The sequence below is a fragment of the Peromyscus maniculatus genome, chromosome 6 (assembly GCF_049852395.1).
Source record: "Peromyscus maniculatus bairdii isolate BWxNUB_F1_BW_parent chromosome 6, HU_Pman_BW_mat_3.1, whole genome shotgun sequence".
Taxonomy (NCBI): Eukaryota; Metazoa; Chordata; class Mammalia; order Rodentia; family Cricetidae; genus Peromyscus; species Peromyscus maniculatus.
In genome coordinates this window covers 71,426,847-71,443,768 of record NC_134857.1, presented here as the reverse complement: position 1 = coordinate 71,443,768, position 16,922 = coordinate 71,426,847, and the positions used below count along the sequence as shown (strand labels likewise).

The window sequence follows — 16,922 nt, the reverse complement described above, 5'->3', positions numbered from 1 at the left end:
CTGCAGAAAAGAGGCTTTCAGGTCAGATCCAGCTCCAGATCATCTCAAGTGTTTGGTGTCTTCAGCAGCAGATGCCCACCCTCAACCCCTGAGGGGCAACCAAGGGATGCATTGGTAATCTATATTGTTTTGGGAGTCACCTGGACTACCCTAACCAACCGTTACAAAAGTTTCTTGTGCCTGGTGCTGGTGTTTTTATTAATATATGATTCCTATGGGGAGCTTTGTTAGCCCAAGAAGCTTAACTTCCTTTAAGGTGTGTGTGTGTGTGTGTGTGTGTGTGTGTGTGTGTGTGTGTGTGTGTCCTTATATGCATTGTGAATAAGTTTAAATAAATATAAAATAGTATGATTCCTTGACACCTTGTCAAAAGAACTTTAACATTATTTTTCCCCTTTTCCTCCTTCTCCTTTATTGCCCTCCCTTCCTGCTCCCCAGTTGAAGCCCCTTCCCTGTTGCTTCATTTGCCACTTCATAGCACCTATATCCACCCATTCCCTTCCCAAGTTACAGAGAGAGAGAGAGAGAGAGAGAGAGAGAGAGAGAGAGAGAGAGAGAGAGAGAGAGAGAGAGAGAGAGAGAGAGAGAGAGACCCTTTGTAGTTTTTGACCTTGTGATCATGACCAGGATTTTTTTTTAACTCCTCCATTTCTACTGCTGCCCCCTGCAGGCTCAGGGAGGTAACTGCAAGTGCAGAATGCTCCTGACCTGCTGTTTGAAAATCTTGGGTAACACCAATGACTGAAAGAACTTGCATGTTAATCAAGAGTGAAATGGTGGTGCTGAGTATGTGGGAGCTGACAGGGAGAAGGACGCACTTTTGAAATACTAAGAGAGAGTCTGCAAGGTATGGATGGTAATGAGGATTGGGGAGGCCTTGGCAACAGAGCAGATAGAAACCTCTACCCAGTGTTTTCAGGTTCTTCTAATAAGTGGAGTATGAATTTAAAATGGCGACAAAGCAAGGAATTGAGGGGTAATTTCATTGCACAGTATTATACACTCAACACAGAGCATCAGCTTCTCATGATAACTGCACTTTGCAGTTTTCTCTTGGCAGGTTTCATGTTAAATCTAGGAAATGTGGAACATGGTTCAATTTTATGACATTTTTGATGGTGGGTACTTGACACAGAATATTAATTTTGTGTGTATATCACAGTACATTTTAGAAGGCCAGACATGATGTCTGCACTTGAAGCTTTTTATTTGACAGTTATCAATCCCACATCTAAATACAAATTCTTGCTCTTTACATTCCTTCTTCTTCTTCTTCTTCTTCTTCTTCTTCTTCTTCTTCTTCTTCTTCTTCTTCTTCAATTTTTCCATTTTGGAAATGGGGAGATGGCTTGGGATCTGAGTTCAGATAACACCCATATAAAAAGCCAGGCACATTTGTGAGCACCCGTAATTCCATGATAGGGGGAGGGACAGACGGAGACAGGAGGATCTCTGGGGCTTGCTGGTCAGCCAGTCTAGCCAATTTCTGAGCTCCTGGTTTAATTTCAAAAATTCAAGTGGATAAACTACTGAGGACAACAACAGATGTCAGCTTCTAGCCTCTACATGCACACGTGTGTACACTCCTATACCCAACACATTCATGAACATTTCCCAGTTGGTCTGTGTTTCAGGCAGGTGGAAGAGTACTGGCCAGTTAAGGAAGGGAAAGGTGTATTGGTGCGCTCTGGAGCAACAGAACGGATAAGGTGACTATATTTAAATGTAGTAAAGAATGTAGTGAATCAGCTTCCATTGAAATAGTAGCAAATGTTATCTCACATCTGAAAGGCTGAGAACCTGGCATTGCAGGTCCTTGAGGCCAAGGTGCCTCACATCAAGAGAAGTGTCACAGTGACTGTCTCACACTGGAGAAGCCAACAACCTGGCAGTTACTAGATCCTAGAGGCTGGGCGCCTCAACAGTCCCAACCCGGAGTTGAAACCCCAGAAGTTTCCTAAAAAGCCACAGTTCCTTGGTCAGTATTAGAAGCCTAGAAATTCTGGTTCTGATAGCAGGAGTCAGCAGCAACCAAAGACCAAGGCACAAGAGGGAGCCAAAGGCAACTAATCCTCCTCCTGCTACAACTAGAAGGTGCTGCCCCCACAGTATAAGAAAAATGGCCCCTTTAGTTAAATTTGTATCTAGGTAGTGTAAGATTAGTAGCTACTGTAAATGGGGCTTTCTTTTTTAAAATTTCTGTTTCATGCCATTTGCTCTTAGTGCATAGGAATGCTGTAGGCTTTGTATGTTGTATATTTAGCCCATCACTTTGTTAAATTTGTTTACTAGTTCTAATCATTTGTGGTGGAGTCACTGACATTTTCCTGCACGTAGAATCATGTCATCTGTGTACAGTGACAGCTGAATTTTCCTTCTTTCTTGTGTGAATGACTTTCATTCTTTCTTTTGCTCTGTTTCTCAGCTAAGACTTGAATAAAGGTGATGAAGTGAGCAAAAAAAAAAAAAAAAAGAAAAGTAAAGAAAATGGCTAGCTGAGCAAGTCAGAGGAAATGCATCAGTAGCTAGCTTTTTCTCCAGGGTGCTCTCTTCAGTTCCCACCTCCAGATTCCCTCCTTGTGTTCCTGCCTTGGCTTCCCCTGGTGATGAGCTATAAGTTAGGAGCTGAAGTAAACTTTCTGACCCAAGGCAGCCAGTGTTTTATCACAGCAAAAGAAAAGGTAACTGAGACAAAGGGTCTTTCATACAGAGGAAACAGGTCACAAAATAATTCAGTACATTTCCTATATGCATTCCTGTGGTTTTAGTCCACCATTTCTCAAATGCCTACTTGCCCACCTCAGCTGTGTTTCCTCTTATAACTAGATGTAAAGAATCAGAACAGGAGGACAAAAGTGATGGCCAGCCGTTAAGTATTTTGATGCATCAGGCAGATGGCTGCCTATTACAACTAATTTCAGAATCAAGTGACAATCTGCATTTTTATTCTCTTTGCTTTTTTAAAATTAATTTAGACTTTAATAGTTTCATGCATACGTATAATACATTCTGGTAACACTCATCTTCCATCCTCTTCTCTCTCTCTCTCTCTCTCTCTCTCTCTCTCTCTCTCTCTCTCTCTCTCTCTCACACACACACACACACACACACACACACACACACACACACACATTCCCACCAACTCCCTCCCTTCTCCCCCTTCCAGGAAGCTCCCCTCCCACTTCAATGTCTTTTTGTTTTGCTTTTGCTTTTGCTTTGTGACCCACTAGGTTTAACCAGGGCTGTCCACATGGGCCTGGCTGTGGACTGACGCACTGGGGAACGAGCAAATTGTCAATGACTGCATCACTAGAAATAATGACTTCCTCTCCCCCTGAAGCTGTCCAGTGCCAGTATCTACCCTGATTGTGGCAGAGTCCCATGCTCCCCCCGCCCCGACACATGGATGACTGAACGTTGATGGGCTCAGTCTTGTGTGGACACTCTGCAGACAGCTGCAGCTTCCATGAGTTTGAGTGTGAGGGCCGTGTTATGCTGATAAGACAGTTCACAGTCCTTCTCTCCATCACACTCGCACTTTTCTTCTGACCCTTTTTCTTCAGCATTTCCTGAGCCTTGGAGGGGTGACATGGATGTCTAATCAAAGGCTGACCACTCGACAGTCACTTGGTCTCAATATTTTGACACAACGTTGAATCTAAATTAACCACCATGCGCTACAACAGAGAGCTTCTTTGATCAAAGCTGAGGTAGCACCAGTCCATAGGTTCAAACATATAGATTGGCAGCATGTCCATTTAGCAAATCAAAAGTAGTAGGTTCTCTCCTGGTGCCTATGAACTCCTCAGTCACATGCCTTTGACTAGGTCCATAGTGTAAGCAATGCACTCCCTCCTGGAGAATGGGCCTCAGATACAATCAGAAATCATTCATTTGCCCCCTTAACAGTTGTGCCACTATAGAACCAGGAGGCACGTCTTGCATGGCAAGTTGGTATTATAGCATGCATGGTCCAGAATTGGGAAAGGCCACTGCTGACTTTTCTTTCCCACTTGCCTGCCCAGCAACTGCCGGCACTAAGAAAGCTAGCCCAAACAGCAAGCTTCTAGCTAAGTTCCAGCTCAGATTTGTTGCTATTGTTGGGGGTGTTATTACTATTTATTTGATTTTCATCTTTTGAGGTAGAGTCTCACTAAGCAGCCCCTCTTGTCCAGAATATGTATCCTGGGGGGTCACAATTCTCTTATCTCAGCCTCCTGCATACTGGAATTACAGATTACAGACATGTGGTACCATACCTGGAAACAATCAGAATTTCTACCTATGTCTCAATCAAGCCAGTGTTACTAAAACCAATCTTGGCATTATTCCTCAAGCTCTTGAGTGGCCAGCTGGCACAGAGAAGCCCAGCAAATGAAAGAATCTGAAAATTAGCTTCCTTGGTGTGGAGAAAGGTTATTAAGGGAAAAAAAAAAAAAAGGAAACATCTACAGTTCAACTTCTTCACCAAAACTGTAAACCAAAAGCTAAGTTTCATGCCATAACGATCTCCAGGGTTTGCCCAGCCTTCAAACATTTAGGCATAGGGATGGCCAGTCCTCTAATATTTCCTCTGCATGCTAAAATCAGTCCAAATCAAGTGTGAGCCACAGAAACAGATGGAGAGCTGCCTGGAGACAGTTACTTGAAGGTACTGTCTGGATTTGGTATTTCCATGTCTTTGGCATCTTGTTCAAAGAATTGAAGATGCAAATAGAGATTGCAAAGTGTCAAGAGCTTTTTTCAGAAGCAAAGCAATAGAGAAGATCAGGTTCACTGCATTTGAGCAGCAGGGGTACACTGCATTTGAGCAGCAGGGGTATACAGCAAGGGTACACTGCCTTTGAACAGCAGAGGTACACTGAATTTGAACAGCAGGGGTACACTGCATTTGAACAGCAGGGGTATACTGTAGCAGAGTTTTCCTGCTTTGCCCACAGTCAGGACAAATCTCTGTCACCCGCCAGTCCCACAGCCGCTTAGACCCAACCAAGTAAACACAGAGACTTATATTGCTTACAAACTGTATGGCCGTGGCAGGCTTCTTGCTAACTGTTCTTATGGCTTAAATTAATCCATTTCCATAAATCTATACCTTGCCACGTGGCTGGTGGCTTACCGGCGTCTTCACATGCTGCTGGTCATGGCAGCTGCTGGCAGTGTCTCTCTCCTCAGCCTTCCGCTTCCCATAATTCTCCTCTCTCCTTGTCCCACCTACTTCCTGCCTGGCCACTGGCCAGTCAGTATTTTATTTATTGACCAATCAGGGCAATTTGACATACAGACCATCCCACAACAGGGTACACTGTATTTGAGCATCGGGGCCCCTGATTGTTGTTTGGGGCTTTCCTTTATGGGGTCCAGTAGAAGGAGGAGTCAGTTACTAAAGGGCAAAAGGTCAGTGGTTTTCTGATTGTTAGGCTTAGGTGATACCACCTTCTATTTACTACATAAGCCTTTTCCCATGACACATCTCATTTTAATCACACACACACACACACACACACACACACACGCGCGCGTGTGTGTGTATAATGTTTTTATATACTTTATGAATAATATATGATGTTTATATATATAAACTTTACATATATGTGTACAATTATGCATAGACATATACGGTAAAGAAAAGTTACCTTAAAGGTTCATTTTGGAGACAGTTCACCTTACTGTGCAGGTTCTCCAAACCATGCAGACTAACTAGATCAACACTCTGTTTCCCATCCATATTTGTTCCAGGTCCTGTTTGAATGGAAACTGACCACAAAGAGGAAGTTAACAAGGGATTATTAGGAAAAGTAACATTCCACTGTTTGCAGCAGGGTGTATATAACTCAGCTCCATGCAGGTGATGGTCCTGAGTTGCTAAGCAAAGAATACTGATAGAAGGAGGTGTGCATAGCTCAAGCTGGATAGAATCTGAGGTTTCTAAACTTTCCATACAAGTGCATGTCTCAGGAATACTATACAAGCTATGGTCTCTCCAAGAGAGAGATGATATGGTCCTGAGGTCTTGGGTGGAAGACTGGAGAGTATCCTGGGCTGATTCAGGTATTTTAGAAAAAGGACTAAAATTCAGTTTCAGTTCCTATATGGAATAAAGACATCAAAGAGACTAGTTTAAAGAACAATAACAATGAAAAGATGGCTCTAACATCAACAGGTTAGCATCTCTTCAGAGGTTTTAACATGTCATAAAAACTATCATTTGATCACTTTCTGAGCTGGGCAGTGGTGCATAATCCCAGCACTTGGGAGGCAGAGGCACTCGGATATCTGTGAGTTCAAGGCCAGCCTGGTCTGCAGAGTGAGTTCCAGGACAGCCAGGGCTGTTTTACAGAGAAACCCTGTCTAAAAACAATTGTTCCTGAACACTTTCTGAGCCTGTGTACATATTATGGGTAGGAATCCTTACATTGGGGTTCACTGTAGGTGCTGCCGATCTTCCTAGAGGGTTGAACCTTCTCCTCACTCACTCAATCCTGCTTTTGAACTATTCATAACCATCACCCTCCCCATCAAAGAGATCCCCACAGAATGCGCATGTGAGATGAAGCTGGACCTGTTCATCATCTCTACCTCCCCCCCTCCTGCCGTCTCCTGCAGACAAGTTCATCCAGACCAGAACTAAAGTCCTACAGTTGCAACCATCCAAGGTATGGCAACTGGTTTAACATCTTGAAGAGCAAATATGATTTAATAGAAGCAAATCGTGGCTGATCTAAGTGAGCCAACGATGTTTAACCTAGGAGACTGCTGTACTCTCAGGATCAGAGTCTGGGAAAACCATCCTCGTCTTCTCCCTGCATCCTCGTCACATCTCCTGCCACCCTCTCCTTCTCAACATGAAACCTGAGTGAATGCTCTGAGGAGTGCTTTCTCTGATCTTTCTTCCCTGAGATGAGTATAGCAAGCAACCCTGAGTTCTTCTCGGATCCCTAAAGTAAGGCCCAGAGCTTGGCAGGCAGTAGGTGCTCAGGAGATGGGTGTTGATTATCCAAATGTTTCAGGAAAGACTAGAAACAACTCCCCATATAATATGAAATACTATCTGTGAATTAAAAGATCACAGAGTTCATCGTGTTTCAATCTGAAAATCACAGGGCTTTCCCAGAGTCTTTACCCATAGCATGACAGAGTTTTTCCTGGCATGGGATCACAGAGGAGCTTAAAGTCTCAAGATCAAAAGTGAGGCCCATCACCAAAGTCAAGCCTCTCTTGGATCTGAAAACCCTATCTCCTGCCAGGCTTAGTGGCACTCCAATGCTAGCACACACAGAGCCTACACTTTCATATTCCTACCATGTATCTCCTGGGGAGGGACTGTTTGGGGCTGGGTGGGCTAGAATGCCTACCTGGACAGTGTGAGACTCAGGGAAATGTACCAATGAGAAAATCCCATTGTCCTGATTTCTGAAAGTACCTGTGTGCCTTCTACCCTTCCAATCTACCCAAAGGCTATCCCAGTTGCTGCCCTTCCTACACAGATCTTTCTTTCTCATCTGTGACAGTCCCTCCCATAACTCATCAGTAAATGGTCAAATATAATCAGTAACCAGGGAATTTGTTGAAGGAATAGGTTAAAGCATTAAAGACTTCAAAGCGCCAGGCGGTGGTGGCGCACGCCTTTAATCCCAGCACTCGGGAGGCAGAGCCAGGCCGATCTCTGTGAGTTCGAGGCCAGCCTGGGCTACCAAGTGAGTTCCAGGAAAGGCGCAAAGCTACACAGAGAAACCCTGTCTCAAAAAAACAAAAAAGCAACCACACTCAGAGACAGAGGTAGAGCCCTTCATCTTTGGAGAAGGTGTCATGTACCTGTCCAGGACCTTTGGAACGACAAATGGGTCACTGAAGGTGGATCTTGGTTTTTCAAAGGATTTGGTGAGGATTGTAAAGGTTAATATTGATAAAGACACATAAATTCCTAGACACATGTGCGTCTAATAAAAGGAAGTTATAGAGCAATTGTTTTTTAGAAATGTAGAGACTTTTAGCCAGGCGGTGGTGGTGCACGCCTTTAATCCCAGTACTCGGGAGGCAGAGCCAGGCAGATCTCTGTGAGTTGGAGGCCAGCGTGGGCTACAGAGTGAGTTCCAGGAAAGGCACAAAGCTACACAGAGAAACCCTGTCTCGAAAAATCAAAAAAAAAAAAAAGACTGTAAGAAATATAGAGACTTTTTACCATAATTATTATCAGTAATGTATACACACACACACACATATATATAGCTACTTAATTCTTGAGAAAATCTCTGATAAATCAAGACAAATGAGAGTAGATGGCCTGTTTTCAGTTCAGAGTATTTTCATTTTCCTTAGCTGAGATGACCACAGGTGGTAAGCAATATATTGGATTGGGCAAAACTTGTGGGGGGGGGGCCTGTCTGTCTGTCTGTGTGATAAGCTAATATTCCTTCGTTCCAGGATTTGGGGCGGTCACTACCCCTCACAACCAGTGTGAAGAGGACAGGAGAGAGAGTATAGCTGCCTCATACTGTGAACTCACGGAAGAGTGAGCGGAGCAGAGGCTCATTTGCTGATGGAATAAAAGGGGAAGAGAAGGGATGAAGACCAGCCCAAAGGAGGAGATGGGCACTGGAGTAACGCCCTGTTCTGAAGGCAGACCCGAAACCTCCAGCCTCAGAAGAACCATGAAGCCTAGGGAAATCAGCAGCAGCCTCCCCTGCACAGAAAGCAGCTCTGTGTGCCTGGATCAAGGGACCTTGGGCTTCCACAGTTGGTGAGGACGGGGAGCAGGACTACGGGGCATTTCTGGTCACATCGATATCAGATAGCTCTGCTGCAAGCCCCACGTAAACATACGCCTTCCGCTTCTAGGTCGATGGAATAAGAGCAGGATTGGCAGGAAGCTTCTGTGAGGACCTCCCTCCGCCCACACTTGCTGCCCCCATCCTCACTGATTTCTGTCTGTGTCTCCTTTGGAGTTGCAGTGGAACATCCACTCAGTACCTGCCTCACTGTCAAACTCATCCCTTAACTCTTGCAGTCTAGGGCTGTTATCCACCTCCCACAGCTAATGGGACAATACAGACCCCAGTCCCCCTGGCTGAAACCTGCCCTGTCCCTAACCTCCACAGTGCTACATCAGTGCCAAACCTGCTGCCCCCCCCCCCTTGCACTGGACACCACGTGGATGGTGTTCACCATGGACCACAAGCTAGGTCTGCTCACCTGAAGACAGAAAGGAGATGGTTAGGGTTCCAAAGAGTTTCTTTGCCTGGAAGTTGCTGCCAGTGTTGTGGACATCAAGGTTATGCCAGAAAGACTGCTGAGAAGGTCATTGGCACATGAAATAGCAGAGCTGTGCTGGTCTCAGCAGGTCCTGGGAACAAAATGAAGGGAAATTTTTGAATATGTGCTATTCCTACAGATTCCCTTCAGCCACAGAAAAATGACCTGCCAGCAGCAGCAACACAAAGTCCTCCTCAATTCCCTCCCCAGGTTCTGGAGCCCTGTCCTCCACTCCCTGGCCAACAGAAATATGTCCCTCTGAAGCATCTCCCATGCCAATAGGAAGGCCCACCAAAGCAGAGATGACATCTCCGAGATCACCGTCCTCTCCCTGGACATGTAGTGGGTGGATTCTCCTCTCATCACAGATTCAATTTCCTTTGAAAACTAGAACCACAGACATCTCAAAAAAAGCCTCTTCTTTCCATCTCTAACTAAACCTGAAACCTCCACAATAAACCAGCAAAGGCCTCCCATCTGCCCCATAGACAATACATTACATCTTTTCAAGATGGACAGGCCTGTGCTTCTGTAGTAACCACCACTGCCATGGGTGAGACTATGACCCGTTCCTCTGTGGCTGTATCCTGTACCCACAAAGACACTGATCCCTAACCACACCTACCACTGGAAGCTGAAAGAGTGTTCTATGGAAAGAAAAACATCAAAACATACTACATTTTCTCCAGATTTCATACAGGAAAAAGGTGGTTCTCCTAAATGAGCTCACAGTTCATTTGAGAAGCCATCCCTGCCATGTGCCACAGAGAAGTTAGTGAAGCTCCTAACTCCCCTGCTCCTCAGCCTCCCTCCTCCCTCTCAAAATCTTCTCAGGACGTTTTCTGTACCTGCAATCCAATCCCCAACCATCAGACACATGCCTAGTTTCTGTTCCTTCCATCAAAGGCATTCTCCCTGAAGAATCTCAACTATTCTTCCCCGGTATCATCTAGACTAATACATGCCCATGAGTGGGGATGGGCAACTGGGAACGGGCGACGGTGCAGAAAAAGGACTAACGGCTTAGGCTTAGCTAGGAAGACAGCATCCAGGGGAAGGAAGAGGAACCCTGTGAAACCCTCCATTTTTCAAGTCCAACTGACCAGATCCCATAAAATGCCTCATTCCCAGAGGAAAGGTAGACCTAAGGAGAGTTAGGTGGCCAGTGATGGAGATACTGAGCAGGATGGAAACATGAGGGTCAAGACACTGAGTCACAAAGAGAAAACAATATTCCCTTTGAATTGTATTCATTGTGCCATGTATCAGCTACCTACCAAATGAAACTAAAGATTATGAGCAGCTTATGGTCTCTGTTACATATAGCTGTAAGATACTAATTTACAATCAAAACTTCAAATGTCACCCTCTGTCTGATATTCTAGTACAAGGAATGTCCGTTCTAATACAAACAATGCCAAAATAAACACAGTAAGTTTGAGACTATCTCTGTAGAAGCAGGATTAATGCTTTTAGAAGGCACCCCTGGTTTTGTTAAAATTTTTAGGAGATTCAAATATATGTGTAAGCCGGTGGTAGTCCCTGCAATTGAGGGAGGGAAGAAGGCCATCCTCCATTACATGGCAAGTCTGAGGACAACCTGGGTTACAGAACTACATAAGATGTCTCAAAAAATTAATAGTGTGTGTGTGTGTGTGTGTGTGTGTGTGTGTGTGTTCTGCATTCAAGAAACATAAAACTTTATGAGCAAAACAAATACAGCAGCCAACAGAATTCTAGTTGATGAGTATTGACAATTATTTTTTTTTTGAGATAGGTTTTCTCTTTGTAACTGGGTGGTAGGTTGCATAACAAATACTCCCAAAAGACGTTCCATCCTATGTCTGAATTTATGAACATGTTACCTTACATCTCAGTTAAGGATTCTGAGATGAGAATATTGAGTACATTTGACTAGATAAATGGGATATTAAAATATTTGTTTTACCAAAAACCACACATATTTGGAGATGGCAGGCTATCCTATTTCTAAAAGCTGAACGGTGTTCTGCTGTGTGTAGTTATCACATTCTCCAATCCATTCATCTAGCAGTAGCCATTTAGGCTGTTTCCACAGCTTAGCTGTTTGAAAGACAGGGCTAGAAGGGCTGTTGTCTCAATGTGTGCTGCCATCTGGTGGCAACAGAAGATCATTAAGAAAACAAAGTTTTTGGAGCCAGAGAGTTTATAAACCCAGCTGCTCAGAGTGTGCACTGCTCTCCCAGAGGGATCCAGTTTGGTACCCAACACCTACATCAGGTGAGAGAGAGAGAGGGATCTGAAATGTGTGGCTTCCATAAGTACGTTCATGTATGTGACGTACCTACATATAGATATTCATACACATAAAGTAAAAATAAAAGTCAATTCAGCCTCCTATCATATATACGTATGAAGCAAACCTGGTCAAGAAATTAGCAAGAACACACCTCCCGACTTTCCTAGTTTCTAATACTATATCAGATGAGGAAAATTGATCTGTTTTTCATCTTCTTTCCATGCATAAAGACTTTTGTGCCTGTGCTCTGGTCTTGCTGCAAACACTCCCAACATGTTGAAGAATCTTCTCTCCATGTCTGCTGCCTCTGTTACGGCATGTGCTCTAGTCAGTTTCTGCCCCTTGCTGGATCACAGGGCACAGGCAGCAGAAGCTTGGCAGGAAGCCTTGGGAAGTGGCCCTGGGCAGATTGTACTCACAATGTCAGAGATGGGAAGGCCTGCCTTCCCTCTGGAGAATGATCCTATCTACCCAGCCTCCTCTATACACCCCTTGCCTGGGTGGTTTCCTTTCAAGTCCCTAGTCTCAGATCCTCCCTTGCTCCTACAGCTCTCAGAAGACAGAAAAATATGTTTGTTGTGGGAAGTAGAAATTCATGGTAAGAAAGATTGAGCTCCTAGGAAAGGGAGACTGAGGTCTAAATCTCATGGGAAGTCCCTTTCTGCTTGGGACTCTGGAGCAGATGGAGCTGCATCTGGGACTGTAGAATTTCCAGTCCTTGGGGCTGAGGGTGCTACCTTGGTTTGTCACTGTTAGCCTGATTCAGATATCCTGATGACTAAGGCTAACCCATAGAGAAGACCCCACCTTCCAGGAACCAGATATCTCTCTTTGGATAATTCATTTGATCTTAGCTCATCTTGCAAATCCAGCCAGAGATCCCTCAAATAGTCATTGAACATCTTAAATATGAGGCCCAAGACAACAATAAAGAGGCAATAATAAAAGTCCCCTCTCTGGAGTGAGGGCACTTTGTGAAAAAGGACACGTGTCCAGAGCTGCTTCCCAGTAGAAGCTTTAGGGGGTGTTCTGGGGGCAAGGGGAGAAGGAAGGAGAGTCTTGCATGAAAGGCAAGGTTTTCAAACTGTACAGATCAGCTAGACGAAAGGGGCAAAGGGGAAGGGCATTCCAGTTAGAGAGAATAACTCAGAGCTGTTTAAATAATGTTTAAATGACAATAAGCTTTTATTATTGAGAGACTAGCATGCTGGGTACATACTGGGCACTGGGTCACAAAGATAATAAGTGGTCTTGTTCTCTAGACTAGATCATCAAATGATGGAAATAGACTGAGAATTCTATAACTACAAAATACGAAGATAAAAATCTCAGAATGCACCAGGTCTTATAGTAGAGGCCAGGCCAGTATTCCCAGAAAGTTTAAGGCTAGCCTGAGTATAAGTTAGTAGCCTGTAACAAAGCGAGGGGGGAAAAAGGAGGACTGGGAATATAACTCAGGAGTACAGAACACTGGCCTAGGCTGTGTGAAGCCCAAGATCTAATCTCCAATCCAAAAAAACATTGTTTTAGAAAGATCTGGCTGGCTGCAGTAACTAGCAGCCTGAATCAGATAAATGTTTCAGGTAAATTCTTTATCAACTTACAGTTGAGCACAGGAGGAGGAAGACATGCCTGGCAGAAAATGAAAATGCACTTTCCAGAAACTGACACGGTAAATTTTGAGAACTGCATGTAGCCTGACACCAGGAATAATACAGAAAGTAGAAAAACCAGCACTGGGGCCAGATTGGTACGGTTCCCATAGCCTTAATGAGCAACCTTGGCCCTCCTCTTAAGTTCTGTAGTTAAGCTTTTGTGACATTGCAACCCACTGTGGCCGTATAATAGAGCATGAAATGGAGGGAAGGAGGAAAGGACGTCTGTCTAGGACAATGATGCTGGTGAAGACAACAGTCCAGCGGGAAATAAGACTGATGGGGGTAGACGATCAGTATCGTTCACCAACACTGGCCAGGACCCTGTGGCTAAGGAAACAGCTACCAAACCCTAAGAGCACAGGTGCTGTGAGGCTGAGAAGGAGAAGGGGGCAGCAGGCTGTGTGAGCCTGGCAGATTCTGATATAGAAGCAGCTTTGTTGAATAGCAATATTGTTTAGAGTTGGGGCTCACAATAAGGGGCATGTTGGGAAAGATCAGATAGATGGATTCTCACTTTGTTCAATCAGCTCGAGGGCTTTAACATTTGGTCATAGAAAACAGCAAGAGTACAGGCTTTGGAATCCTTTGGCTTGGCTGCAGTAACGTAAAGAATGAGATGAAATGTAAGTGTGTGAGGAGAAAAGAGGCTGAAAAGTTGGAAGGTTTCTGCAGAGAAGGAAGATCTCAGAAAGAATAGTAGACAAGGCTAGAGAGGCAGGACCCTGTCCAGGTCATGGGGGACCCAGAGGAGAAAGGACCGAAAAAGGCCACAACAGCCTCAAAATTCACAGTGAAACCAAGCAAGATAAACACAGAACTAGAGTTATGAAGATATCTTGAAACTCCCCTCTCCCTGAATCCAATGAGTGTAAATGTCAGGAAACATCACTAATGGTGATTGGGGAGAGAAAGAGGTGTGCAGGATCCCATGAGTCACCTATGAGGCACAAGGAAAGAAAAACTGGTGCTAGCTTTGATTAAAATCCTGTCCAAGAGACCCTCTAAGAATGAAGTGATCTAAGCCAACAGAAGCTGGAGAAGAACTGGCTGAATGCAGGAGCCACAGGAAGAGAGCAAAGGAGATGCCTTTGCCAATGTTAAAGAAACATGATCAAAATTCCAACCATGTGGCCGGGCGTTGGTGGCGCACGCCTTTAATCCCAGCACTTGGGAGGCAGAGCCAGGCGGATCTCTGTGAGTTCGAGGCCAGCCTGGGCTACCAAGTGAGCTCCAGGAAAGGCGCAAAGCTACACAGAGAAACCCTGTCTCGAAAAACCAAAAAAAAAAAAAAAAAAAAAAAAAAAAAAAAAAAAAAAAAAAAAATTCCAACCATGCAATAGAAGGGAAGGTCCTGAAGAGCACATTCACTTTGATGAAATAAAAGTCAGCTTGAAGACCCTGGCAAGCCCGGAAGCATCTTGCATCAGCTCAGAATAGTTCTTTTTGTTAATTTAGTTCAATTGCTGAGGTTTTAATTTTAAAAATTCTTTTCTTACTCTGTATTTTGATCATGCTCCTTACTCTCCCCCAATCTCTGCCACATCCCCCCACTCCTCACCTACCCAACATTATGTTCTCTCTTTTAAAACAAGTAAAAGCAAACACAAAAAACAAACACAAAAATGAAAATCAGAACATTCAAAAGACCAGTAAGACAAAACATACAATAAGAAGTACACAACAAAAGCCAAGATGTTTGTTTTGTGTTGGTCTACTAATACTGGTCACGAGGCATGCCCTGGAGTGTAGTTGATATTCCTAGTGACACTTCATTGGAGAAAACTGATTTTTCTCCCATCAGGTATCAATTGCAAACAGCTTCTTGGTTCTAGATGGAACCTCGCATCATCTTCCTCCTCTTAGTGCTGGGACCCCAAGTGGCTTGAACCTATACAGGCCTTGTGTATGCTGTCACAGTCATTGTGAGTTCATATGTGTATCAGCCCTGTTGTACATGGAAGACACTGCTTCCTTAGAGCTCTGGCATTTACAATCTTTCTGCATCCTCTTCCACATGTATCTCTCAGCCTTGAGGTGGAGGGTCTGATGAAAACATCCCTTTCAAGACTGAATGCTCCAAAATCTCTCACTCTCTCATTGTCCAGTTGTGAGTCTCTGCATTAGTTGCTATCTACAAGAAAAAGACTCTCTGATGTGAACTGAGTGAGGCATTGATCTCTGGATATAGCAGTATGTGATGAGGAGTCATTGTATTGCTATGTTCCTTTGGCAGAATAATAGTATAGGCTTTCCCCTATGTCAATGACCTATCTAGTCTCAGGTCCTTGGCAATTTTAGCAGTGTCAAGTATGGATTACATCACATTAAATGGGCCTTAAATCCAATCACAAAGTGTTTGATTAATCTCATAACATTAGTGCCATTATTGCATTGGTTTATCTTGCAGTCACTAGTGTACCAGGTCACTGTTGTAGGGTTTATAGATTGGTGATAATGATGATTATTTTTTCTCCTCCAGTAGTGTGCAGAATACTTTCCAGCCCCATGAATGCTACTCAGTAGGAGTGAGGCTTCAAGTCAGGTGCCAGCTCAACTTCTCTGTGTCCAATGATATAAGTGTTTCAACAATAGAGCCTTACTACTAAGTTGTGAAGAGAAACCAATAGCCTATATTGTTCGGGGGATTTCATAGGACCCCTTTGGCTAATGACTCAGCAAGATGCAACCCATTCCTGGAATTGGAGGTTTTACTTGATAGCATAAGTTGTCTGCTTGGAGCATTGTCACTTCTACTAATTGGTGACTTCATTTAGATTCCTTTTATGTGTATATTTGCTTTTGGAAGCTTCTGCAGTAGTAGATTTCCATATGGATTTATTGTAGGTGTCCTTCAACCATATCTTCTCTTTTACAAATAACAGCATATGGTGGCAAGAATATAGGAAAAGGGAACATTTATGCATTGCTGGTGGGAGTGCAAACTTGCACAAACACTATGGAAACAAGTGTGGCAGTTCCTTAGGAAGCTGGGAATTGATCTACTTCAAGATCCAGCTGTACTACTCTTGATCATATACCCAAATCATCCTACTACAGAGATACTTGCTCATCCATGTTTATTGCTGCTCTATGCATAACAGCCAGAAATCAGAAACAGACTAGATGTCCATCAACTGATGAACAGACAATGTAAATGTGGTACATTTATACAATGGAACATTATCCAGCTGTTAAGAAAAAATGAGGTTATGAAATATGCAGGTAAATGTATAATGCTAGAAAAAAACCATCCTGAATAAGATAACACAGATCTAAAAGTACATATATTGTATGCTTTCTCTTATATGTGAGTGCCAGGGAGAGGATCTTCCAGGGAAGAAAAATAGAATACAGTATTACAGAGAACTTAGAATGTTTTGTTGTCATTGCTCTCTTCTGTACATAGTACCAACCCTTACTCAGAACCAGAAACAGCTGGATGAGCCAGGAGGAGCAGAAACTCCAAACAGCCAATGGGGAAGATGATCTCCTTTCTTGTAGAGGCATCTTACCCCCAGCAGTGCAGGTGGGAAAGAGGAAGAATTACAGCATTCAGGGAAATTGTCTTCTGGCTATGGATATAAGGTTGCTCGTGTAGTAGGAAATGAACAGAGACTCATTTCTTAGCATGACCCTAAGAGTCAATAGGATCTACTAGAGATTTCACCTTGAGAGAAGAGTCAAACCCTGGGGGAAGGAAGAGGTATTAAAAGTCTTCAAGAGAAGGAATAGTG

The 16,922-nt window shown here is 43.8% G+C and overlaps 1 long non-coding RNA gene across 2 annotated transcripts in view; it reads right to left on the bottom strand.

The window, feature by feature from the left end:
* The window catches only part of LOC121830220 (uncharacterized), a 46,955-nt gene that overhangs the window by 24,951 nt on the left and 5,082 nt on the right, over positions 1 to 16,922 (bottom strand). For both annotated transcript variants that reach the window (XR_013052182.1, XR_013052181.1), the window contains exon 2: positions 9,193 to 9,343. This is a non-coding gene — a long non-coding RNA (uncharacterized LOC121830220). The remainder of the gene's footprint in view (positions 1 to 9,192; positions 9,344 to 16,922) is intronic.